Here is a 27841-nt window from a genome sequence, read left to right on the forward strand (position 1 = left end):
GCACGGCTTGTCATCCCCAAACTGATGGGAAAAGTGAAAGGACGATTAGAACATTGGAAGATATGCTTCAACCATGCGTGATAGACTTAGGAGGCGTTAGTGATAACCATTTACCTCTGATGGAATTCTCATACAACAATAGCTATCACACAAGCATTAAGGTTGCACCGTTTGAAGTGTTATATGGTCGTGAATGTAGAACACTGGTGTGTTGGTCCGAAATAGGAGATAATTAAATGTCTAGACCAGAAGTAGTCCAAGAAACAACTAATAACATACTTCAAATACGTGAACGCTTGAAAGTAGCTAGAGACAGACAAAAAAGTTACGCTGATAATCGTCGGAAACCCTTAGAATTTCAGGTAGGTGATAAAGTAATGTTAAAAGTATAACCTTGGAAAGGGGTAGTTCGATTCGGGTAAAAAGATTAAATTAAGTCCATGTTTCGTAGGACCGTTTGAAATCACATAAAGAATTGGACTAGTAGCCTATCATTTACATTCTCTAGAAGAAATAAGTGGAGCGCATGATGTATTTCACGTCTCTAACTTGCATAAATGTTTAGCAGAAGAAACATTAGCAATGCCTTTAAGAGATGTCGAAATTAACGAAAATCTGAAGTTTGTAGAACAACCTCTACAAATAGAGGATTTCAAAGTTAAAAGACTAAAGAGGAGAAAGTTAAAGTTAGTTAAAGTAAGATGGAAATCGCAACGAGGTCCTGAGTTTACCTGGGAGTTAGAATCTGAAATGAAGAAGAAATATCCATACATATTTGCTCAATCTCGAGGACGAGATTAATTCAAAGGTGGGGAGGATGTAACACCCTACAAATTTCCATACCAATTTGACAATTTAGGAAGTTTATGGACCAATTAGTCATTTAGCTAAAGAAATATCGGAGCGACACGTGTCCTGTGACTCATCGCCATGAAACGACACATGTCACGTGGTGGCGACACAAAAGGACACATGTCAACATCTAACGCCATGTATCCTATTGAAGTGGCATGTGGCTAGTGACTAATCAAGTTAGCATGCCACATGTCAACACCATAAAGCACGACTCATCACAAAAGTGGCATGTGGCGAATGGTGGTGTTTAACGGTCCGACCGGGGATGGCTATTAATAGTGAGCATGGGTTCTTCATTTGTGGCATCCCGGACACCAAATCACTTCCACTTTCTAGAAGTTCATGCCATCGAGTTGAAGTCCCAACGCCACTCTAGAATTTCGACGTTCCATACCCCAAAACCCTACGTATAGTAGAAGTACTGTGCATTCATCCATAAGCGTTATACCCATTTTAAGGTAAGAATTGTGTTTAAGATATTTCAACTCATAGCTTAGATCCTAGTCGAGGGTATAGCCTAAACCTTGGAAAGTTTACAAATATATTTAAGCTTTATATATATATATATATACACATTACAGATATATTTAAGCTTTATATATATATATATATATATATATATATATATATATATATATATACAGTTTACAAAAATAGACGTTTCTTTATTATTAAGAAACTTAAAGTTTTGCATATAAATGATATTGTCAATTGACATTCTTCTAAAGGAAGAAACATTATTTTTTTATATAAAAGATAATTGTACATAATTAATATAGAAAAACATGACGGGCATGTAGTAACTGGAAGGGTGACAATACCAGTAGCCGAGTCTTTTGTCTATGGAAAGTAATTCGTATAAATCTCAATCAACAGCGGGACATGTTAACTTTCCTGGAGAGCTTGATGAGAGTGTTCGAACCTATTAAGCCAAAGCATGCTACATCAAATGTCATATGAACTAAAAGGTTTTACTAATCAAGGTTTAAAGCTATTTAACTAGACTAAAGGTCTGAAGCTAGGTCATTTGATGTAGATAAATTATTAAAATATTATTCTCGAACTATAGATCCGAGGTAATCGTTCATCAAATACAGAGAAGTTGTTTGGATCCATTCGTATGTGGTCAGAGGGTAGGCATACCCCACCACGCTTAGCATCATGTCCCTGCTCATTGAGTCTGTCTATAGGGCCGTTAGGGCTTAACTATGTGATATATTTGGTATGTCGGTCCATAGGGCCACCGAGTTGTTACGAGTGAAGCTAAAGGTTTATATAAATGATTTAGTGTCAGCGTGTTCTATACAAACCAAAAGTGATTATCCGAGCATAAGGATATCAACAAGAGTTTTCAAACCTCTTAAACCAAGCAAAAAAGTTGAATCGTGTTTTATCAAATGCTTTGGTAAACAGGTGAGCTTTCTAGAAAATCCGGGTGCACTTTCTCTATGTCGATTAATTTCTTTTCAAAAAAATCACGAATAAAATGATATCTAATATCAATATGTTTCGTTTTAGAGTGGTGCACGAGGTTCTTCGTGATTGAGATAGCATATGAGTTATCAATATAAATGGGAATAGTAAAAAACTTCAAGCCGTAATCCCACAAGTGTTGCTGAATCCAAAGAACCTGTGAAAAGCAACTCGAGGCTACCACGTATTCGGCTTATGCGGTTGAAGTGGAGACCGTTGTCTGCTTCTTACCTTGCTAGGAAACAAGTCGGCTTCCTAGAAATCGACAACCCGCTGTAGTTGACTTGAAGTTGATCTTGCATCCTCAATAGTCCTAACTGGAAAACGCAGTGAGATCAAAACTATCATCCTTGGGATACCATAACCCGATGTCTGGATTACCCATCAGATAGTGAAATATATGTTTTACCGCCGTCAGATGAGTCCTTCGGGGACTCAATTGATACCTGCCACATAAACAAACAGCAAACATTATATCAGGACGAGAAGCAGTTCGATAAATTATAGAACCTATCATAGCTCGGTACAGGGTCGGATCAACGGTATCCTCAAATTCATCTGGTGACAAATTGTGACCCATGGGAAGAGGAGTAGAAGGGACTTTTCCGACAGTTATTTTGAATCGGCACAGGACATAGTTCACATACTTCGTCTGATGAATGAAATTCATCTCCCCCATCGAGCTCATCTCTAATTTTGTCTGCATCGATTTCTCAAAGTCCTAACACAGCTTGTCGTTTGTAGAGCCAAAGAAGATGCCGTCAACATATATATAGATGAGGAGCAAATCTTCTCCGACAATCTTGTAGAATACGGTACAATCCATCGTCCCTCGTTTGAAGCCGTTATCCATAATATGGTCAGCAAGTGTGTCGTACCAAGCTCTCGGGGCCTGGTGTAGACCTTAAAGAGCCTTGTTTAAATGGTAAACACGGTCTGGATAGTCCGGATCTTCAAAACCAAGAGGTTGTTTCACGAACACCCCTTCAGAAAGTTCCTCGTTATGACACGCACTCTTAACGTCCATTTGATATAATTTAATTTTCTTGAAAGTTGCATAGGCTAAGACTATGTGTATAGCTTCCATCTTGCAACAGGATTATATACTTCAGTGTAATCCACGTCTTCTTGCTGGTGAAATTCTTGCACGACTAAACGCACTTTATTCCTTACGATGACCCTACAATCATCCTTTTTACACTTCAAAACCCATTTCATCGGAATAGGCTTTTTAACCCGATTAGGTTTATCAATGGGATCCCATACACCCAGTCGACTGAACTGTTGCAATTCTTCTTGCATTGCTTCTAGCCATGATGAATCTTCAAGCGCCATACGAACACTCGTCGGCTCCATTTGAGAAAGAAAGAAAGTGTATTTCGCAAGATTCGTGATTCTTGATGAATGCATATCTGCATATGCACACAATACATTAGAATCACTTGCACTAGCAATCTAACGAATGGATGCTCCCTCGTTAAGTTATAAGTCCATTCTCTATGGACTGTATAGTGAATGGAGACTTGTTCGTTATGTAATATAAAGAATGATGGCTTATCCGTTAAGGTATTACCCATTCATTAAGGAGACATAACGAATGAGGTTAACTTAAAAAATGGGAGCTAATGGCCTATATATAAGCAGCTTCTGTTCATTGTACATAGAGATCAGTGCCTAATTATCATGTGTTGTATCCATGCCGGATTCTCTCTAGACATAAGTTATTCACCATAATGTATTCACCCTTAAGTTATCTATAATGTATACATTAAATTATTTATCTCTTGTGTACGTATCACGTTCTGCAATATGATCATGTTCATATAACGTGTTATAACATTTCCTCAGTTGGTATCAGAGCTCTTGATACGTACCAATTTAATGTATAATTCAGATCTGAGATCGTGTTCTTCGTGTTCATCGGTTTTGGTATATTTTGCGCAGATCTGATCAAATTAAGGTATAAATGTTGAAATTGATGGATGATTCGTGTTCATCAGTTAAATCCGCATCATCCTGTTGATTTTGGTGGTTAATTATGGAGAATTGAAGGTTCCACCATTAATGAACAATCTACTGTTTGATTCGATTGGTGTTAAATAAGTAGTTTTTAAGTTAAACTGGTGATTTATTCATGTTCGGGATACAAATCCAAGTGTTTGTGGATTAATTTGGTAATTTATCATGAAGATTTGATAAATCTGCCATTGCAGAAGCTTGGATTTGTAGAACCCAGCAAGAAAACCGTTTTCCCGGCGATGCAACTAATTTTTCCGGTGACTCACGCTTTTCTGGTGAGCAGTAATAGATACAACAACCCATTAGTTATGTTACTGTAGCCATTCGTTATGGGATTTTAATAATGGAGGCCATTCATTAATTTTATAAGGTCATTCGTTATGGAGTTTAACGAATGTGTTTAAGTTACGGGTATAACGAATAAAGACTCATTCGGTATCAGATAATATGAATGTGGGCTCATTCGTTATTGGAACATGCGAATGTGGATATTTTAACGTATGATGTCATTCATGTAACGGTTCTAACGAATGTGAATGCTTATAACGAATGAGGATGTTATTTATAACCTATGGGGTCTATTCGTTCAAGTGTAACGAATGAGAGACAGGTTAACATTTGTGGATACTGTTTTAGAGAATGGTGATCAGGATAACGTATGGGGATGATGAATGAAGACTCATTTGTTATTGAGCTAAGTTAAAAAAAGTATTTTAGAAAATTTTCTTAAACGAAATTTTTCTAGGATATTTCAAATACGTGGGGTACTCTTCATGCAAATATTGGTGACATATTTTCATCGGGTACTCTTCATGCAAATATTGGTGACATATTTTCCGATGAAAATATGTGAGATATTTTCTTAAATGAAACTGCATCGTTCTGTTGTGGTACGTATGGAGCACTATATTCCTAATGGATTCCTTTCTGAATACAACAGAAGTCCAATATAGTATTTTTGAACTTCGTACCATTGTCACTCCGAATACGTCTCACCTTGTGTTTGTAAAGTGATTCGATCTTTGTGATTAAGTTATGGGCAAGATCTGGTGTCTGATATTTAGATTTCATAAATAACACCCACAAGTACCTCGAATAGTCATTAGTGACAACTAAACAGGATCAATCTCCAGCAATACTCGCACGATTCACCGGACCAAACAAATCCATATGAAGTCATTTCAGCGAGTATCAATGGAATTAATAACTTCGTCGGGTGCGACTTCTTCTTCTGTTTGCCTTTTTGCATGCAACACAGTGATCAGTCAACTTGAAATGTTTTAGGGAAACCCCATCCACCAAATCATTTTCCATCAGATAGTTCAACTTTTTGACATTAATGTAACCCATACGTCAATGCCACAGAATCGAGTCTTTCTTTGTTTCCTTAGAGACAAAACACGTTTCAACATATATAGAAGTCAATACCTTGGTACTCATATTCAATCCATAAATATCATTCGACCGAGGAGACTGCATAACAACCATGTCTTCTGTAATGACATATCCTAGTTTGAGTATTATGCACTTCATGTCGGTGAACACGGTGGTGTACTTCTTATCACAAATCTGAGATACAATGAGCAAATTGTGATCCACCTTGTCACAGTTATAATTAACTTTCTCAAATGTAATACTACCATTTGACACATCTCCTTCCTTCGTAATCATGCCCCCGGAATTACCCACAAACGCTACATAACCCCCTTGTATATTCTTCACATTGGTTAGTATATCAATATTGTGGTTAGTATATCAATATTGCCGGTGATGTGCCGAGATAATCCACTATCTATGATCCAATTTTCACCTATTATAGTCTTGGATAAACTCTGCACATGCAAGAAACATGGTTAGGCCAAAAAGGCAGCCCAGGCCTCAGTCTTGGACACCTCTTTCATTTCAACAGAAGTTTTAATCATAACAGAATCCAAATGTGGTTTAGACACGTGTGAATATGTAACGGGTTTCTTAGACTTATGTCTTAGATATGCATCTTAAACCACGTTTTTGTTCACATTTTTGCAAATAAGTTGTGTGGGAATAAACAATTTTGGTTTTAATTTAAGTAATGTTTCATTAACACGAACCACCTTGTGTGGATTCACATTTTAAAACAAAATCTGGGTTTCATCAACCTGAGACAATGGTCTCTTGAGAATTTCTTTTACCATAGGAACGCTTTTGGTTTGTTCCTTATCAATTGGATGAACATTCTTCATTTTTCGTATTCCACAATTTCTGAGAACGTACCCTCGTTTGCCACAATTTAGGTTACTATTTGTTGATATGTCTTTAATACACTATTTGCTTATAACAAGTAAATGCTAACACTTTTGTAGGATTTACGTACAATAACCAAGCTTCTTGTCTTTTTTGTCGTATGTTGATTTTGGTGTTAAAGATTAATGAAGGTAATGAGATCCTCATTTTGATTATTTCTGTTCTTTTGGTTTTTTAGATGGTATGAAAGAACAAACACACTTATATATATATAGATGAAAGTCAACACAGTTTTATTAACATGAACATTTACAACTTTTATTATTGTTTGATAATATGCAGGTTGGTATCTTCAATCCACATCTGGTTGTTTTTTTTTTATAAAATTTTGTTGTGAATGCAATTCAATTTTGTTCTGAACGAAATTCAAATTTGTTCTGTACGTAATTGATGAAGTACTTAATTCATTTTGGAGGTTAATTTTGTTTTGAGTGAAATTCAGTTTATTTTATAATGTGATTTAGTATAGTTTTGAACCAAGTTATAAAGTAATTAATTTGTTTTGATGGGCAATTTTGTTCTGAACGCAATTGTATTTTATATAAGAGCGAAAAATTTCACTGTTCATTCATAAATCAATATTGTTACATTTCTCTTTCTCTCTCTCTCTCTCTCTATATATATATGTGTGATAAATAAAAACGCATTTGAGTTGAGAAAACTAGGAGTGTTCAAAAGTATCTGAACCTTCCGAAAATTCAAATATCCAAAAATTCGAATTTGGATTCCGATAGCAGTTTTAGGATTTTTCGGATATCCGAACTATCCGAAATAATAAATTTAATATCTTTATCTATCTATATATATATATATATATATATATATATATATATATATATAGGGGATGGATCATACGAGAAGTGATATTGCAGCGAGAAATGTGAGAAGTGGATCTTAGCCGTTGATTAGATGAAATCAATGGTTTAAAATTGAGAATGGCATTTTTTGTAATTACTAAAGAGACCATTATAACATGTTTTCTATTAAAAGGGTAAAAGTGTCTTATTTGTGTAGCCTAAATGAGGGAAACGAAAATATCTTAAAACTAATTCCCCTTTTTATGCATTTATTATTATTATTGAGTTAAATTGATTTGTAAAAATGTAACGTCTAGCATAATGTTAACAATCATCAACACTATTATGCACATATATACGGATTATGAGTTTTAAGAAACGTCTAAGTTGTGTTCTAGTAATTTTTTTTATGCTTCTGTAAACAAGAATATGCAAATAGTTTGTTTGATAAATTTGATTATTGTGTAGGGTGTGTATGATAATTTTGTTTACAATGTAGGGTATGTAGGATAAAAAATTTACGGTGTAGGGTGTGTATGACAGTTTTGTTTATTATGTACAATAAAATCTTTACTGTGTAGGATGTGTAGGCTAATTTTGTTTACTATGTAGGGTATGTAGATAAAATCGTTACTGTGTAAGATCTGTAGGATATATATATTTTTTACTATGTACGATATGCAGGATAAAATCGATACTGTGTAGCGTGTGTAGGATAGTTTTATTTACTAATTTTGTTTACTATGTAGAGTATGTAGGATAAAATCTTTAGTGTGTATGGTGTGTAGGATATTATTGTTAATGTTTATTGTGGAGGGTGTGTAGGATAAATATGTTTATTTTGTATGATCCGTATATGTCGTGCACTACATGAAAATTGACCTTCGGCCACACGAAATAAGTGTGGCCGTAGGCCTTTAGCCACACACATTTGGCTCAGGTCATATGTGGCCAAAGGTCGCGACACCGTGGGTATGATATGGCCACACACATTTTTTAGTGGCCTCATGTGGTAATAAGTGTGGCTAAAGGGTACAGGCATTAGTTGCTGGCCATCAAGAAGCCTCTCCAATAAGTGTGGCTAAACGGCAGAAAATGGTCACATGATAATTTACTATGAGTGACCATTGCACGTATATAGCCACGTGAATTCATGTTTCAGCCACATGAATTTTATATTATTGTGGCCAATAGGGTTGTGTTAAGCTTGCATTGTGACCTATACCGTGTGGATATAGCAAAGAAATGGCCACTTAAATTTAATAATAAAGTGACTAATTATATGATATATACACTGGAAATTACATTAAAAGTGGCTAAATATGTTTACTTGCCACTCAAACACTCCTTTGTAGATTATAGTGTGGCCATTGTCTTACCGTTTGTCACACATAATGCTTTTCCAAATTTAAAGTATGGCTATTGTTAAACTTTTCGTCACACATAGTGAGGTACTGTGTGGCTAATAATATCATATAGACACTGGAGGTTGTTGTCAATGTAGCTAAAAATACGAAGTTGCCACTCAAACACTCTTTTGTAGTTTTTGGTGTGGCCAATGTCTTACCGTTTGTCACACATAATGCTTTTCCTAATTTAAAGTGTAGCTATTGTCAAACGTTTCGTCACACATAGTGAGGTACTGTGTGGCTAATCATATCTTATAGACACTGGAGGTTATTGTCAATGTGTCTAAAAATGTGAACTTGCTAGTCAAAAACTCTTTTGTAGTTTGTGGTGTGGCCATTGTCTTACCGTTTGTCACACATAATGCTTTTCGTAATTTAAAGTGTGGCTATTGTCAAACTTTTCGTCACACATAGTGAGGTACTGTGTGGCTAATAATATCATATAGACACTGGAGGTTGTTGTCAATGTGGCTAAAAATGTGAAGTTGCAACTCAAACACTCCTTTGTAGTTTGTGGTGTGGCCATTGTCTTAGCGTTTGTCACACATAATGCTTTTGTAATATAAAGTGTGGCTATTGTCATAATTTTCGTCACACAAAAATGTTTATGTTGTGGCTAATGGTCATTTATAGACTCCAATTTTTGTAATTTCAGGTGTGGCTATTGTCTTACTTTTGGCCACACCTATTTAATGTGTTCTATGTGGCCAAATTGTGTGTAATTAGGCAATATATAATTATTTTTATTTTTGTGCAGTAATATAAAACAGCTATAAGCAAGCATGACAAAACAAAATTAGAAACAAATTATAATAAAAATAATATTCACTTAAGCTAATATATATGCAAAATATCTTCCAAAATACAAAAATAACGACTACCTATATACTAGCTAAGGCGTCAGTTTTCTTGGCACTGCTCCTTGTCTTCTGTTTGGTCACCCAGTCTATCGTTGTGTACTTTTCCTTTGCCTTCCTGCCAGCTCTGTATGGTTCTTTTTAGGATGGGAGTGGTGGTAGCTGGAACAACAGAATATGAAAAACAAATATGTATAATTAATGTCGTATTTTGTAATTGAATAGAACCAAATAGTAGGCCTGCAGACGAACCGAACGTTCGTTTAACTGTTCGTGAACCTTTCGGCTGGAAGTTCGTTTATGTTCGTTTATCTTTGTACAATTACGTTAGTTTAGATTATAAACAAACGAACATAAACGAACACAAGTGTTCATTTTTTAAACTAAATGAAAATGAGCATAGATGTTTGTTCGGTTAAGTTAAAGGGGAACAAACCTCCTGGTCACATAAGATTAGGTGTTTTGGCCAAGCAACAAAAGTATCAATTGCGTCGCCAACAGTCGTAATTTCACCTGCCTCACATGGAATAATTGCTTGTTCCTTTATGGCTCCATCAATACTAACTTTAAAGCAACCCTCCGGGATTGCTTTTCCATGCAACTGTTGTGGAACCGGTGACCAATGAACTTTACCATTTGCCACCTTGTTATGCTTGTCATACACACACAAACGACACTCATACACCTATAATCAAGCATGTGAAATTAAGATGGCTTAGTTGAAGTCAATATATATGTGCATACCCATGTTGGTGGGAAATTAACAATGATTCGCGCAGTACATACCTTTATGTCAGCAGGTGGGGAAGCTTCATCCGTAGATACATCAACTTTTCTTTTGCGGCTTCTCCGTTTTACCTAAAAAACATTCAATGAATCAATCAACAATTAAAGGAAAAACTGAAATTGCCAAATACTTACTGATGGTTTTTCAAGCCGTTACTATCCGGAGTGTGGTGTAGTTGTGTTGATGCTTGGTCAACAATGTTCTCTACAGGCTTCACTGGTAATATAAAAAAATTGGAATTGTTAGACTTATTAGGTTATAAAATATAAAAACTGAAATTGCCAAATACTTACTGATGTCGCGCTATGGGGATCGACTACCGTTTGGTCAACACTTTTTTCCACAGACTTGGTCAGCAATTCGGTAATAGAAAATGAGCACACTCACATTGGAAACAAATTATAAAAAGTACTGAAATTGTCAAATACTTATGGATGTCGCGATATGGGGAGCGGGTACCGTTTTGATAACTATTTTATCCGCAGACTTGGCCTACAATTAACTTATGCAAATTCAGCACACTCACATGGAAAGTTAATTATTGAAACAAATCAGTCAAACTGTCAAATGCTTACCTGAGAAGCGGATTCTTGTTGCACAGCCTCACCTGAGGTTAAGATGTTTCTCACAGAACTGGCCTACAAATCAATTTATTAGGTTATGGAAAATGAAAAATCACATAGAAAGTTGTAATAAACAAAGAAACTGTCAGATACTTACTGGTGCTGGCATTTTATTTTGCGCCACAACACTAGTACTTTGGTTAGAACCAACCTAGTTGGGAACATGATTTACCTACGAATTGTGACAAAAACAGTGCCAATTATGTATGTCGAATGCATTAATTAATATGTAGCATACGTCACTTACTTGACTTGTCGACATTTGCGGCAACAATCCGTCGAGATGTTTGAACCTGGCCTCAAATGCTAACTGTTCCTTCTCACGGCTTGCTAGCATAGCATTCGTGGATTCAAGTAGAGTCGTCAACCTGTTCACCACTTCATCTCTCTGCACCGCCTCATACTCAAGTTGGGCAATCCGTTGCTTAAAAAAGCCTTTTACCCGACTCACACTCCAATATTTACCTGTTGTCAATCCGTACCCAATCCCTTTTAAAAACCCACATTTCTCTTTGCCAAGCACTAAGGTGACGGCATCTGTGCACGGTTCAAGTGCCAGGGCTCCGGAGGCGATCTGCTCCTCATGCTGAACCTGCAAGAAAACAAATATTCTAATACACTTGTAACACGCTTATGTATAAAAACATATATAAATATTCTAATATGCTAGTAACACGCTTATGTATCCACATCAAGTGTTGAGACAAGTTATACAGACTCAAGTTTTTTTGACACCAATATAAGGCAATGAATTGACTTTAACATGATTTAAAAAGTTTAATACTAAAACATACTAATTTGGCTGTCACGCCTTCGACAACAGCATTCTTGTATGCACCATCTTTGTCCTCCCTTCCTTTCATCCATATTAATGCACGGCCGGGGATCTCATCCGGTTCAATTTCCTTTTTTGACCTTGAAAAATATTCAAGAGAAAGCAGCTGACGGTCATGCGTTAGACACATAACCAACAGTAGCTGTTTGTCACATTTGGCCACACTTTTAAAACATGTGGCTAGTTAAATGTCACAGTTTGTGGCTAATGCATGTGTTTTTGGTTACATGTATCAAAGATCAAACAAACTATGACGGTAGGTCATATTTCGCCACACGTTTTTATAATGTGGCTAGTTTTTGTCACAGTTTTTTTTCAAATTGTGGCAAAAAGTACCTGAGTAGGTATAGAATGGTCACATGAAGAATAATATGTGTGTCCAAAACATTCTGGAAGATATTCAAACATGGTCAAAGACCTCTTAGCCACACATTTAAGCCGAAGTGTGGCAAATCTCCCAGACCACATGTGTGGCCGAAGGTCGATATTCACGTAGTGGTGTGTAGGATAGAAATGCTTACGTCTGTTGAATAAATTTGATTACCCATAGTGTCAAAACATTATGGGTACATTGAATGTAATAATGTTTGCCAAATATGCAAATTTGACACCGGGCATAATCCAAATTTGCATACGTAACAAAACTTATTAATATTTTTAATTTGGTATATGGCTATATGCATACTTCAAATCTAATTTATCTTACAAAGTAAAGACACTTATCTAACACACGTTATAGGCATAGAAAACATATTCATTCAACAGACGTAAGCATTTCTATCCTACACACCACTACGTGAATATCGACCTTCGGCCACACATGTGGTCTGGGCGATTTGCCACAATTCGGCTTAAATGTGTGGCTAAAAGGTCTTTGACCATGTTTGAAAACCTTCCAGAATGTTTTGGCCACATATATTATTCTTAATGTGACCATTCTATACCTACTCAGGTACTTTTCGCTACACTTTGAAAAAAACTGTGACAAAAACTAGCCACATTATAATAACGTGTGGCGAAATGTGACCTACAGTCATAGTTTGTTTGATCTTTGATACATGTGACCAAAAACACATGCATTAGCCACAAACTGTGACATTTAACTAGCCACATGTTTTAATAGTGTGGCCAAATGTGACAAACAGCTACTGTATTAATAAGAGATGTGTTTAAAAGGTAAAAGATATAGCCACTTATATTACATTGTGTGACCTAATGTCACATTTTCAAGCCACATTTTTTAATAAAGTGGCGAAATATGCCGAACAACCATTGTATTTATTAGTAATGTGGCTAAAACGCTTAAAATATATGGCCATTTATACGAGGTTGTGTGACCAAAGAGTAGTTTAGTTTTATTTTTCTCAAGTTTTTTATTGTCACGGATACACTTATTATGTGTGGCTATAAGTGATAAATTGTCACACTTAAATATTTTTAAGTGTGTCCAAATGTAATTAATAGCCACTTATACGAGGTTGTGTGACCAAAGAGTATCCTAGTTTTGCTTTTTATAAGTTTTTTATTGTCATGGATACACTTATTATGTGTGGCTAGAAGTGAGAAATTGTCATACTTAAATATTTTAAGTGTGTCCAAATGTATTTAATGGCCACTTATACGAGGTTGTGTGACCAAAGAGTATCTTAGTTTTATTTTTTATAAGTTTTTTATTGTCACAGATACACTTATTATGTGTGGCTATAAGTGAGAAATTGTCACACTTAAATATTTTTAAGTGTGTCCAAATGCTATTAATGGCCACTTATACGAGGTTGTGTGACCAAAGAGTATGTTAGTTTTCTTTTTTCTAAGTTTTTTATTGTCACGGATACACTTATTATGTGTGGCTATAAGTGATAAATGGTCATACTAAAATATGTTTAAGCGTGTCAAAAACGTAATTAATGGCCACACGTTGATTTTTCGAGTGGCGACGTCATCATTGCCTTTACAGTTTCTTGTGCCCCCAATTTCAAATTGTCATGGAGATGTACCGCCGGGTTCCGATGGTGTTTAAATACCAGTCACAATCACAATCACAATCCATAATCACAATCCACAATCACAATCACAATCCACATTTCTTCCTATTACAATTTCTGATAATGGCTTCAACATGGGTCGAACGTGCACCGGGTGCTCATGCCCTCCATCTACTACGACCCCACATTTTTCACCATACGATTCCACTTTTCTTCTGGCGCCGTCCGGAGGAATCAAAGAGTGAGGTTTGTGGACTATGTCCACCCTGACACCTTCACGTACCAACAACTTAACCGAATGGTTAGGTGGACTGGGTACACGACTGCTGATTATTTCAGCATTGATATGGTAGTTCCAGGAATCGAGGTGGCGTACATCGAGTTGAACGACATGGAGGACTTCAAGGCGGTGTCCGTTTATGGGGCATTCCGTAGTCAGGTGAACCTTCGCCTCCAAAGGCTTAAGGACTCCACCTATACCTCGGATGGCATGTACGAGAGGATCATGCCCTCTCATACTCAAGAAGAGAATCCGGATGTAGATTCGGATACGGAATCTACAGGGAGGTCTACGATGGATGTCGATGTAGATTCTGATATGGAGTCGAATGCTAGGAGTTAGTTTTATGTAATTTGGTTTTCTATATTAATGTAAATGTTATTATATTTTGGTATTAATATGTTATGTGAATTGATTAATCATATTTAATTTTTATTTTTTTTAATACATAATCACTTATATTATGTGAATGTTATTATTGTAAATGTTATTATTAACTGTAAAGCGTATGAGCGTTTCCAAAGCGTGATATATATAACTGGTGGCTGAAATTTAATGACTGCAATAAACCAACTATAAAACAACAGACTTTAATGTCTGCAATAAAACTGGTGGCTGAAATTTATTAGGCTTTAATATATATATGTTATGTGAATTCCAAACTTGGCCAAGCAGAAAAAATCTAAGGTTTCCACAGATCTTAAACTTCACAAAGATCTTAAATTTTGATAAAATCCCTTCCAAAACTCAATGCCATCACCAAATCTTAAATTAGGTTACTTGTGATGGCATTGAATTTGGAAGGGGATTTTCAAAACTGAATTTTATTTGTTCAAAGGCTTCTTCAAAGTCTAAGACCCACAGATGCTTTGGTCAAAGATCTGAGTATGGAGGGTACAATTTTGGTATGCAGGTTAGTGAAAAGAAGGGCATAATGGTCTTTTTTTTATAAAATGAGTTGATAATGTTTTGCAGGAAACCAGCTTTTAAAAAGTATGTTGAAACATAACCAAATAGAAGTTGTGCAAGAAACAAAACCATCAGACGAGAAATGATGACTGTCACCGATGGCCGGTTTGGGCGGTTTCGCGGTTTCCAACCGAACCATGAACACCCTAGACAACATGATGCATTTTTGGGCTTTCTTTGTATTAATGTAACTTTGATCTAGCACGAGTCAGTTATGAGTGTAATGACTTTATTGATCTTACTATGATACACTACAAGTCAATTGTGACTTTTATCGATGTAACATGATGTATGTTTGAACTTGACACCAATTGACCGAAATAGCCAGAAGATGAAATGAATTCAACAAACCGGCATGTATAAGTAGTAATAGTATTAAAAACAACCAATATTTCTTTAGTATGAATTAATAAGTACAAAGTAAAGAATAGTGATATCGTGTATCACAACTAAATTTAAACATATATTTACATCTAACTATCCGAACGAACACAACTGCTGGGTTGACAACCCCGACATCGGTGTCAATCTCCATTACGAATAGTTGTAGGCTTTTTCCCGGGCCTCCAGTAATCATCCGAGGACTCATTACAAAGCAGTTGATTTGGTTGTACAAGTGGCAATGTCTTACCCTCATGAGGGAAAGTTACTGTACTAAATTCCTCATGAACCTCGTCATACGAATGCCTATAATTCTTGGGTAGAGTCATGAGGACAACATGTTTTTTTCTATCCAGCTGATCTTGAACATAAAACACATGGCGTGCTAGCGAGGCCAATATGAACGGATCATCCTTGTGGCCAAATTTGTTTAAGTCGACCGACGTGTAACCAAGAATATCATGTTTGACATGTTTACGGTCAACCCATTGGCACATGAAGACCGGAATTCTTTTAGTATGATAATCTAGGACCCATATCTCTTGCAAAACCCAAAAATAAAAGTTTTGTCCATAGGTCACCACGTCTTTTTTGATGTGCATGTCATCCGCCTCTACTCCAACCCCGTTGTTCTGGTAAACTCTACCATCATGATATTTTGTACGAAATTCAAAACCGTTGAAGTCGTATGAGTCGTATTTGTAAGCGTTGCGGTGTGCTCCGTGTGCAATCCACTTTACGGTTTCCGATACAGAACCTGGGTAGCCCGCTAGCTCTCTTTCAACCTGAATTTCATTACAAGGATTAGCTCTCTCTATAAAAGAATTTTGAAATTATAGAAGACTTAATAAATTGATCTACCTTGTCGTGTAACCAGTCACCAAACTTTAAAGTATGCTCCTTCTCCAGCAATGCTTGTCGTTTACCAGGCATTTGGTTTTTCAAAGAGGTCTTGTGTTGTCTGCAAGTAGGAGTATAATATATTGTGAATTAATATATATATATATATATACACACACACACACACATATATGGGTTCAGTTACTGTACGCTAATGCCTTAACGTATGGTATATTCTGAACTAATATATATATATATATATATATATATATATATATATACATATGTATGTATATATATGTATATATATATGTATGTATATATATGTATATATATATGTACATATATATATCTATATGGTGCGTTTGCTGAGCGTTTAAGTTTTCCGAGCGTTTTCTAAGCGTTTTAGGTTTTTTCCTTTGTTTTTTTCCTTTGAGCGTCTCGCGTATCTACCGTACGTTAAGGCATTAGCATATAGTAACTTCACCCTATATATATATATAATTTAGAGTATATATGTTAGTAATACTTACTCGATATACGGCTCTATTTCAGGCGTATTTTGCAACATATAGAAATGTGCTCTCTTGAAGAGATCAGGAGAAACTTCAACTGATTTAGCGCATTTGACAGGAATTGCCTCCCCATTATCATCATGCTTATCATGTGGAATACCAACAGTACTCTTGATGTTTTTTTTGATATTCGCTCAGAAACTCGATTGTTTCTTCCGCAATGTTGTTCTCAGCAATGCACCCTTTTGGATAAGTTTTGTTTCACACATGCCCTTTGATAACCTTCATACACCTTTCAAAGGGATATATCCAACGAAAGCATGGTGGCCCACATAATTTTGTCTCTCTGACAAGGTGCACGGTTAAGTGAACCATGACATCAAAAAATGATGAAGGAAAGTACTTCTCCAGCAGGCACAGTGTAACTATTTGCCCTTCCTGCATCTTATCAAGCTCTTCTATAATGATTTCTTTGCTACAAATTGACTTAAAAAAAGCCTGATTATAGCATTTCTCATTGGTTCTGGCATGACGGACCATATTGCAAGGGGCAGAAACTGTTGCATAAGCATGTGATAATCATGTGATTTAAGGCCTTGTAGCTTCCTTTCTTTAAGATTCACCAAACTGGAGAAGTTAGAACAATATCCTAGTGGAGCCTTCAGTTTATATAATGTTTCAAGAAACATGTCTTTTTCTTGTGCTGATAATGTGAAGCATGCTGCAGGCAGTTCTGTATTGTTGCCTTTTGCTTTCGGTTGCAACTCCTTTTTAATCCCTAAAAACTCAAAATCCTTTCTAGCTGCCAATCCGTCTTTTGTCCTACCGGGAATGTTCAGCAACGTCCCGACAATACTTTCTGCCACATTCTTTTCAACATGCATCAAATCAATACAATGTTGGACAGGTAAATACTTCCAATAGCTGAGCCGTTGGTACCATATGTTGAACTTCTTCCAATATGGTTGCGGCGTTGTGTTATCCCTTTTCCTCTTACTCCCACTTAAGGATTCAGATCCCTTTCCACATTCACTGTTAATATTTTAGACCTCGTCGTATATCTCTTCCCCTGTCATAAGCTCTTTAGCGGTTCTCATCTCATCTTTTCCGTTGAACGTCTTTGTTTGTTTTCTGAAAGGGTGGTCATGTGATAAATACCTACTGTGGGCAGCATAACTCTACTTCTTTGTGTGATAAAGTCGAACACACTGAATGTCGCCCTGACACACCACACAACCTTTGAATCCACTGTAAGGGCAACCACATAGTGTACCAAGAGCAGGATAATCATTAATCGTCCATAACACAACTACACGTAGTGTAAACATTTCTTGTTTATATGCATCATATGTTGGCTCCCCGACCTCAAATAAAGATGCTAGATCGTCAATTGAAGGCTGTAAAAACACATCAATATTGTTTCCTGGCACTCCGGATATTAATAAGGAAAGCATGATGAATTTTCTTTTCATACACATCCAAGGTGGAAGGTTGTAAATGACTGCTAAAACAGGCCAGACACTGTGGTTTCTGTTGCCTCTATGTACGTCGACCCCATCAGTGCAAATCCCTAGAAGATTTCTTGGATCGCTTCCGATGGTATCAGAGTACCTGTCATCTATGGCTTTCCATGCTGGTGAATCTGATGGGTGGCGTAAAACACCGGGTTTATTGGTACTCGTGGCGTGCCATGTTAAATTCTCTGGTGTGGTCTTTGATTGAAAGAGGTGCTTGAATCGTGGAATAATGGGAAAGTACCACAGTACCTTAGCGGGCGTGTTTATGTAAGTTTTGTTAGTCTTCTCATCCACCTTCCACCTTGACTTTTTACAAATTGGAAATGCTTCTAAATCCTTGTAATCCTTATAGTAAATAATGCAGTCATTGAAACACACATGTATCTTTTCGTATCCTGAGCCCATTGCCTTCATCATCCTTTTTCCCTCATACATATTATTTACCATTTCATTATCCGCAGGTAGCATCTTTTTCGACAATTTCAGAAGTTCATCAACGAACTTATGAGATACCCCGTGCTTGCTCTTCAAGTTGAGTAGTTGTACTAATGCAGACAACTTGGTGAAATCAAGACATTTTTTAAATAGGGGCTTCTCAGCGTCAACAAGTAATTGTAGAAACTGTTGATACTTCTTGTCGCCTTTGAAATTGTCTTTTGTAGCATTTACCATTTCTATAGTTTCACAGGCATCTGTTGGAATGTTGGTGTCAACAAACCCAGTTTTATTATCATAATTAGTTGGAATGCAGGTGTAGGCAAACCCAGTATTATTAACATTAGTTGGAATGTTGGTGTCGGTTTCTCCATGTTTTATCCAAGTAGTATAACTCTTTTCAATTCCAAACCTGTACAAGTCATGTTCTACATCATCTACACTAAGAGATACGTAGTTCACACACCGAACACATGGACATAAAATAGAAATTGGTGGTGTTGTCTCCTTGCAATTACAAACTGCAAAATGTAGAAATGCCTTAACACCATCTTTATATGCTTTACTGCACCTGTCGCCTACTGACATCCAAGACTTATCCATCTTCCAAGAATTTTTTATTAACTGTGTCATCAACGATATATATATATATATACACACACACTAATTAACGCCAATAAATGTAACCGACTAATTAAATGAAAAAATATTTGGTACTCACCTGAGATTAATGAAGCTGTTTGGTAGAATTGAGATTGATGACAGTTCAATAAATACACTAGAAAATCATTTATTAGGGTTTGGTGAGATTGTGAGATTTTATTTGGTCAATACTAATTGATTTGGGAGTCTTCCAGAAGATAACTCGAATAATTGGCGGGTAAAAATGAAAATTTTAAACTTCTAAATTTCGTTATATATAAATATTAGAAGAGCTTCTATTACGTTCTCAGGGTGTAGCTCAAACGGTTGAGGCGCTTGTGATTAAACATAGATTGCAAATACCGCGGGTTCGAAACTCAGGAGGGAACATATTGTTATTAATTTTTTATAATAACCTCTTTTTAATTAAATAAATACACTGTGATTTTAAAAACACTCAAACTAAACTACTCATTAAAAGGCCTTTAAATCAGTTCAGAAACATAAAAATACATCATAATAGCTGGTCTAAAATCATAACAAATTTCTTAGCTTTTAATTACAAAACTAATTAAAAGCCCTAAAAACAACAAGAAGCAAATAAAATAAAATATTTTCACTTTTTTTTCTGATTCAATCAGTGAAGCTACACTCCTTGCAAGTTGATCCTCTAATGACTTATTTGCCCTTATCAAGATAGGAATTATGTATGTACATCTTGTGCACACATCAGATCTTGTGGACGAAACACAATCAGACCATCTAAAGAAATCACATTTTTTCCCTAAGTTAAAAATTATAGAGTTTAGGGTCAACAATTGTAGATGAATTCCAACTTTATTTGCAATTTCACTAACCTGAGATGCACAATTGTAGAACCTCCAACCTTAATTTTTGGTGGTCCTTGATGTTCTTAGAATGGCTTCTTGACCACAAAATCAGTAAACCTGAGATCGATTGTTACTGGATGTTGTGGTCCGCGATGAGATTTCTTCCATGGTGAAAAAGGAGTTTTTATTGAAAACAAAACTAGATATATAAGTATATATATATATATATGAGGGTTTAGAAAGGAGTTGCTGTACACATGCGTGTTACTAGGGTTTTAGGATATTTATATATGTCTTTGTACAGTAGCGTGTTGCAAGCGTAATAGACTCTTTTGAACAAATATATAACATATTTTAAGCTAATTGATTCCACGCATTTTTAACAAAAAAAGATGAGAACCATTAATCCATATTTACCATTCATCAAAAGATGCATCACAAAAAGTACCATTAATTACAATACATAAAACATGTTAAGAAAGCATTTTAAGATAATCCATATTTACCATTCATCAAAAGATGCCATACAAAAAGTACCATTAATTACAATACATCACAAAAAACCAAGACCAGCAAAGCTAACATCACCATCACTCCGCCTTGTCCACAGTCTCCGCCCCCATCTCCTTAAAACTCATGTTGGTTGACACCGTAGTTATGGTGTCAACCAGGGTCTCACACACTGAGTCGTAGCATTCAGACTGTTGTTTCTGATAATCAGCAACCATTGCTCGAAACTCACTGTCGTCTTCAAACAACATGATTTTACAGGAGTCGAAGGTCTTTGTTTTTTCGAATGCGAGTCTAGCCCTAATCTCTTCGACTGTCTTCAACAAAGTGTCGTCTTTCTCTTTCTCAAGATCCATCGTTGTTTTCACCATGTTCTTCACGGTTTTGTTAGAAGAATACATTTTTATTATCTTTCTGAAACTGTTAGTGTGATTGAATAACCAGTAATTTAGTAAGTTTGATTTGTAGTAAGATATAGTAAGATCTAGTAAGATATAGCTTAACTTTAATGTAGGCTATCATTACCATAATATTTTTCCCGGCATTTTTGACAGGTGAGCATAATTGTGATCAATTAATTCTGACAGGTGATATAAATGCAAGTAATCTCTAGATTAAACAAAAACACATGAGACAAGTTTGTGTGTTTCCCAAGCGTGGGACACCCTTTTGTTTATTTATTACAGAGTTACTATTCGTCCGGTTGCGTTTCCCAAGCGTGGGACACCTTTTTGTTTTTTATTACAGGGTTACTATTCGTCCGGTTGCGTTTCCCAAGTATGGGACACCCTTTTGTTTTGTCTGTGAGCCTTTTGATTATATATACCTACACCACATTTGTGAAACTCATATACCTACATAATTTTAAAATTATTTTTTTAGTTAATAATGGATTGCTCGTCGTCATCATCATCATCATCCAGATCCTACAAGGCTGCTCTCATAAGGCATATTGAGGCTCAAATCGAGATAGATAAAGCTTGTCGGGAAACTCTTACTGAAGAATTTGTATAGACTAGCAACAGCTTGGATGCCAGGGATGTCATTGCAAAAGTTCTTACTCGAATGCCCGCTAGTACTATCCGAGAACTTGCTGTTTTGTTTATGGTTGATGTAGGATATAGAGAGCTTAACGAGTTAAAACTTTTGGGCAAGGAAATTCTTGAACTGAATTGCTCAATGGAATTGAAGTTGAAGTTTCTTATGTCACTCAGAGATTAGTATGTGATGGTGTTTCATGAGTGTTTTTGATGTAGTGATGGTGTGTTTTTATATGTGTCACCCAGAGATTAGTAGTAATAAAATTTGTATGTTTGTGATGGTGTGTTTATATGTGTGTTTTGGTAATAATAAAATTTTTATGTTTGTGTTAAAACATTGATTCAACATGTAACTATTATCTTAAAGTGCATTACAAACTGATAACAGAAGACTAGAGATCTCCATAACAAGTATCTTAAAGTACATAGCAGTCAGTTTTGAAATCATTCAAATTTTTTGTTGCCTTTTCTTAAGTTCAGCAATCAACTCTTCTCCGGTTAAACGATTGTCGTCATTTTCATGGAATAGCAGTGCTTTCTTGATAAGAGTATGTCTGTGTTGGTTTATATCCAAGAGGAGGATTTTGAACAAATACTTTGACCTCAACCATTTTAGCTGTCTTTGTTATTTATAGCCTTCCTTTTTGAAATTAAACCCCCATGGTCTCTTCCCATCATATGTCTCCATGTGTCTCATAGCAAAAATACCACAATCTATTCCATTATTTCTTGTTCTCCATGTCATCTTCAATCTATTGATTGTTGCTACTTGGATTTGCTGAGTAATGGGGTGTTTGATTGTTTTAAGATACATGCAAAAGACGTTTCTCTAAACAAAATAGAAAGCAATTTAAGTATTTTGAAAATTTTTATAACAGGTATGTATGTTTTTTGGGTAAAGGTATATATGTTTACCAGTATATCAGGAGTCTTTCCGTATCTTTCTTCAAAATTCTCTCTAATTGCTTTTGATTTGTCTTCTAAGCTTTTAAACTTTGCATTAGCTGGTATTTCTTGATTTGCACTGTTTTCAAGTAATTCTATCACTCATGTTTGAAGATTGAAGGTAACCACAAAGATATGATCACGTTGTAGAATTGGCACGAGCACAATAGCAACCTCCTTGAGTGATATAATTCCACTCCTTGCCATTTCTGTTTCGATGTTGTCTGAAAACACATCCAGTCTTTCTTTGTCTGTGTAACCCCTTGACTCAGCATAATGGTCACTTGTCTGTATAATAATTAAAATGAAGATGATTAAAGTGTTTATTGTGCGTTTTCTAATAGTACAAACAAAATAGATTAATTTGTACAAGCACAGTGCTTGAAGCAAAGAATCTAAACGGTGATGCTGCAGATTTTTTCTTTTCTTCATAGTTCATTACTTCACTGAATGCATCCATTGCATTGGTGGCTATATAAATGTCGGGACAGAAGCTATTAAAGACCACCTTGAACGAGTCTGTGTGAGTGGACTTGTAGACCTCCTCCCAAATGTCTTCAAGACAAAAAAATATATACTCTAAAATTATTTCTTCATCTACTGTGACACTAGCGGATACGTCAACCTCTCTCAGAAGATATGGAGAGTTCAGTGTAATGAGGCTATCACTTGTTGACTATCCGGTGTCAACTATTAAACATAAAACAACTCACATTAAATTTAACTGAAAATAATTGTAACTATAATTAAATACCTTCAACCCCTTTTGGTTTTTATTTAGAATTAAATACCTTCTTTTGCCCACGCAACCACTGTATTAACAACTTCATCAATATCTGCGCACGAGACATTGTTTTCTTGACCTGCATCATTTTATACGACAGGCAAAGATGTAATATGTTCAACTGTGATTATAATTAAGCTGGTATATAATTAAGCTGGTACATATATGATATACCTTTTTGAACAGCCACTGGACCACCAACACCAACATCTGAATCAACTGCATCACAAAGATGTAATAAGTTTAAAATAACAGCATAAGTGTTTTAAGAACGTTTTAATTATACTAATAATTAATTTAGCCCAAATATCTTTTAGAGCAGCCACTGGACCACCAACACCAACATCTGACTCTTGTGTTTTAGGGACCACATTATTAGTGAATCTGTTTTCCCATTCACAACATTTAGCAAAGATATTCTCATTTGATGGATGTCTATCCTTTCCTTGACGGACCAACTCGTTGATCTCGGAGCAAAATTTATCAAATTTCTTCAACTTGTTATCCATTGCCTTATTCCAAGACTGTAAAAAGAAAATATAGTTATTGTTAATTCATAAACATTTTCAATTTATCCCAGCTAGTTGTAATGGAGTTAAATAATAGTCAACAAGCACGATAGGCATTTGCAAACTTAAAGGTGAATAATCGGTTACATAATCATCCAAATCTTATTCAGCTGTTTGATCGGCATTATCTGTTTTAGATGCACTTTGACCATCTGTTTTTTAATTACATATAATATTGTATTACATAAAATTCATGTAGAGATAAGAGATATGAGAGTTTTTTAGAAGAATATAACAAGTTTAATACCATGTTCTTGTTTCTCCTCAGCTGCAGTGTTTTCTTCAACTCCAGGCTTACCGGCAGCACTAACCGTCACAGCAGCAGTAGCAGCAGCAGTCTCATCAAGTCTCTTCCCGGCAGCACTAACTGTCACAGCAGCAGTATCAGCAACAACAGCATCATCAGTCTCATCAAGTCCCTTCCCGGCAGCACTAACGGTTACAGCAGCAGCAGCCGCATCAATCCCTTTCCCATTAACACTAAACGTCACAGCAGCAACCTCAGTAGCATCTTCTTCTAAGGGAGGACCATTATTCTCCAATTATTTTTCCATCTTATTAAGAGTAGTTGTTATGTAGTTGACTGCAGGCGTTGTGACGGGAGTCCCAAATGGACCATATTTTTTCTGGTATTCATGCGTGTAAAGCATCACAAGGAAGGTGATCGAACCGTTGTATTGAGCGTTGATACCTCTCCATTCTTCCTTTGTCATTTTCAAGTTTTCAATAACATAGCTGCACCAGTCATATTTGGAATATCCGAGGTTTTATCAATTGCGGGGATGAATCGTTGATTGACTGTTGTTGATTTTGTCACAAATCCTATACAGGTGTTGAACAACACAAGGAAATTAATCTTAAACAGTTCACCAACTCCTTGATCCGCGGCCAGTTTGTCTTTCACATGCTTTATACTTATTCCTGAATTTATCGGGAATAGATTTTTGAACAAATCTGTAGTAACATCTTCCCCCAACTTGGTCTACTCTTGTCTAAAACAGGAATCTTACCCATTGGTATCCCCAACACTTCATGTACTTTTTGTGGTGTTATCTTAATAACATCGCTCCCAATGTTCAATTCATTTAAACGGTTATTATAGTTCATGAGCAACCAATATCCCAAAGTTGTTGGAGTTTGGGTTACTTGAAGTCTTAACATTGACCCGAAACCCATCTCTTCTACACAAGTTTTTGAGCAGTGGTCATTGCCTTCACTGCATCAACAATATTAATAGGTGCATCAACAAAAGGTTTTCCCCTCTCGGCTGGCTTCTTTTCTTTAATGGCTCTCTTTTTCGGACGCTGAAATTCTGGGCCAGTGGCGCTGTGTTCCACCTGTATCCGCTTTGACAACAACCTGTCGATTTTTGTGTCAATGTTTGAATCAGAGTTTGCTTCCACAACATGTTTTGTTTTCCCCACCGGAGCAACTTTTTTAGTCTTCCTTTTATCAGTCTTGTTTTTTTCGACAACTGAATCACATACATACAATAAAACACGGGGGCAGGGAATAACAACACGAATAACAAGGAAACAGAAAACTCTTATAAAACGTCACAATGATAAATTCTCATACCAAAGCCATAACACGCTAATCATACACTTATAACATGCTTTAATATTATACATAGATTTAAAAAAAACAAAGATATGTATTACAACAACAACACGCTTATCAAACGCTTTAATACATAAGAAGATTCAAACAAATGCTTGCATTTTAAGATTAAGTAAACCTAAAACGCTAAAAAAATCATAAATTAACACCTGTTCCATCATTATTCTGAGACCTATCGTGCTTTTGCTTCGTCCTTGGTTCCGTTCCAGAAGTAGATGAGTTAGGGTTCTTCATTTTGGTTCCGTTCTAGAATAATTAAACCACTCGGGCTTGTGCTTGTGCTTGTGCTTCACAGTAGAAACGAATCGTCGACGGTTTTTAGGAATATTGACTTACGAGGTTGAATTTTGGGAATAATTATCGCCGTTCCAGAGGTAGATGAGTTAATCGTACAGTTAGTATTGTATAGTAGCAAAAAGGCACGTGCTTTTAAATTTTAATCGTACGGTTTGTATTGTATAGTAGCAAAATATATATATATACATATATATATAATATTAGATGGTGGTGGACGGTGGCGGAGGTGTGGTGGTTCGTGGTAGCGGATGTGTGGTGGTGGGTCGTGGTGGTGGGCAGTGGGTAGTGGTAGCGGAGGTCGGTGGTGGAGGTGGTGGGTAGGAGGTGGTGGCGGAGGTCGGTGGTGGGTAGTGGGTGGTGGTGGTGGATAGGTATAAATAAATGTAAATATATTTATATATAATATCAGTGGGTCGTGGTGGTGTGGTGTGTGGTTACGGTGGGTGGTGGTGGAGTGTGGTTAGTGGTTAGTGCTGGGGGTCGTTGTGACGAATGTGGGCGGCGGATGGTGGTAGTAGGTGGTGTGTAGTATGATTGCGGATAAGTAATACATGAGACGATGACGGTGCTATCCCGTATGATAACCATGATGATTGGCACAATTATGAAGAGACGATGCTAATATAACAACCTGGGTTGTTGGTGGTTATCATATTGATGCTGCTAACCTATATGGTACAGTTTTCTTACGCCAACCCATACGATGGCGACTGTAGCTCGTATGACGAGCATGACGTCTATGATGATGATCACACATATATATGATGATGACTAATTATATGTGACAATACGCCACACAGGCACACACACACACACACACACATATATATATATATATGTTGATGATGATGTTGACACCGATGTTTAATGACATGTAACCCGTATGATCGACGACGACCATGATAACGTATACGATGGTCATACTGATGGTAGCATGTACGACTGATGATGTCGTTTGATGACGAAAACAATTCATAAGATGGTGCCGACAGTGATCGCTAATATTGGGCGTTTTGTTTATGATAACCCATACGAAGCTAACTACATCCCGTACATGGCAATTAGATGATGATGATGATGATGACGCGGATGATGATGATGACGATGATGATGATGTGTGACGATGATGACGACACTGATAACGAGATATATGTTACCCGTATGATCAACGCCGACTACGATAGCCTATACAATGACCACATTGATTACCCGCACGTCGATGATGATGATGATAACCACTATAATACATGATAACCATGATAAATTTATGATGTTGATCTTCATCATAACACATATGATGATGATAACCTAGAAGATGATAATGATACAAAACTACATATGATAATGATAACACTAAAATGTTATGAGCTTCTCTATTATGAAGTTGTAAATCTTATCCATAAAATCTTACTAATGGTTAAGATAATACTTCAATAATGGAAAAAATTTTAATTTTATTTAAAAAATACGATTTATTAAACGAACTTAACTTTTAACGAAATTTAATACCGGAATGTTAGTTAAAAAAACTAAAAGTAAATGTTTTTATACTATTTTTAACCTCAAAACCCTAAATCGATATATAATTAAATGTGTAGAAATAAATAAAACCAAAATTCAAACCCTTTTTAACTTCAAAACCCTAAATCGACTTCTACTTCTCTTTACTGTAATTCGTATCCTGGTAAGAACATAAAAATGCCACGTCTCAATAATGGAGTTAAGTTCCTGGTAGATATCGACA

The sequence above is a fragment of the Bidens hawaiensis genome, unplaced genomic scaffold (assembly GCF_021521415.1).
Source record: "Bidens hawaiensis isolate Kalapana, Puna unplaced genomic scaffold, B.hawaiensis_p1.1 tig00000097_1, whole genome shotgun sequence".
NCBI classification, from domain to species: Eukaryota; Viridiplantae; Streptophyta; class Magnoliopsida; order Asterales; family Asteraceae; genus Bidens; species Bidens hawaiensis.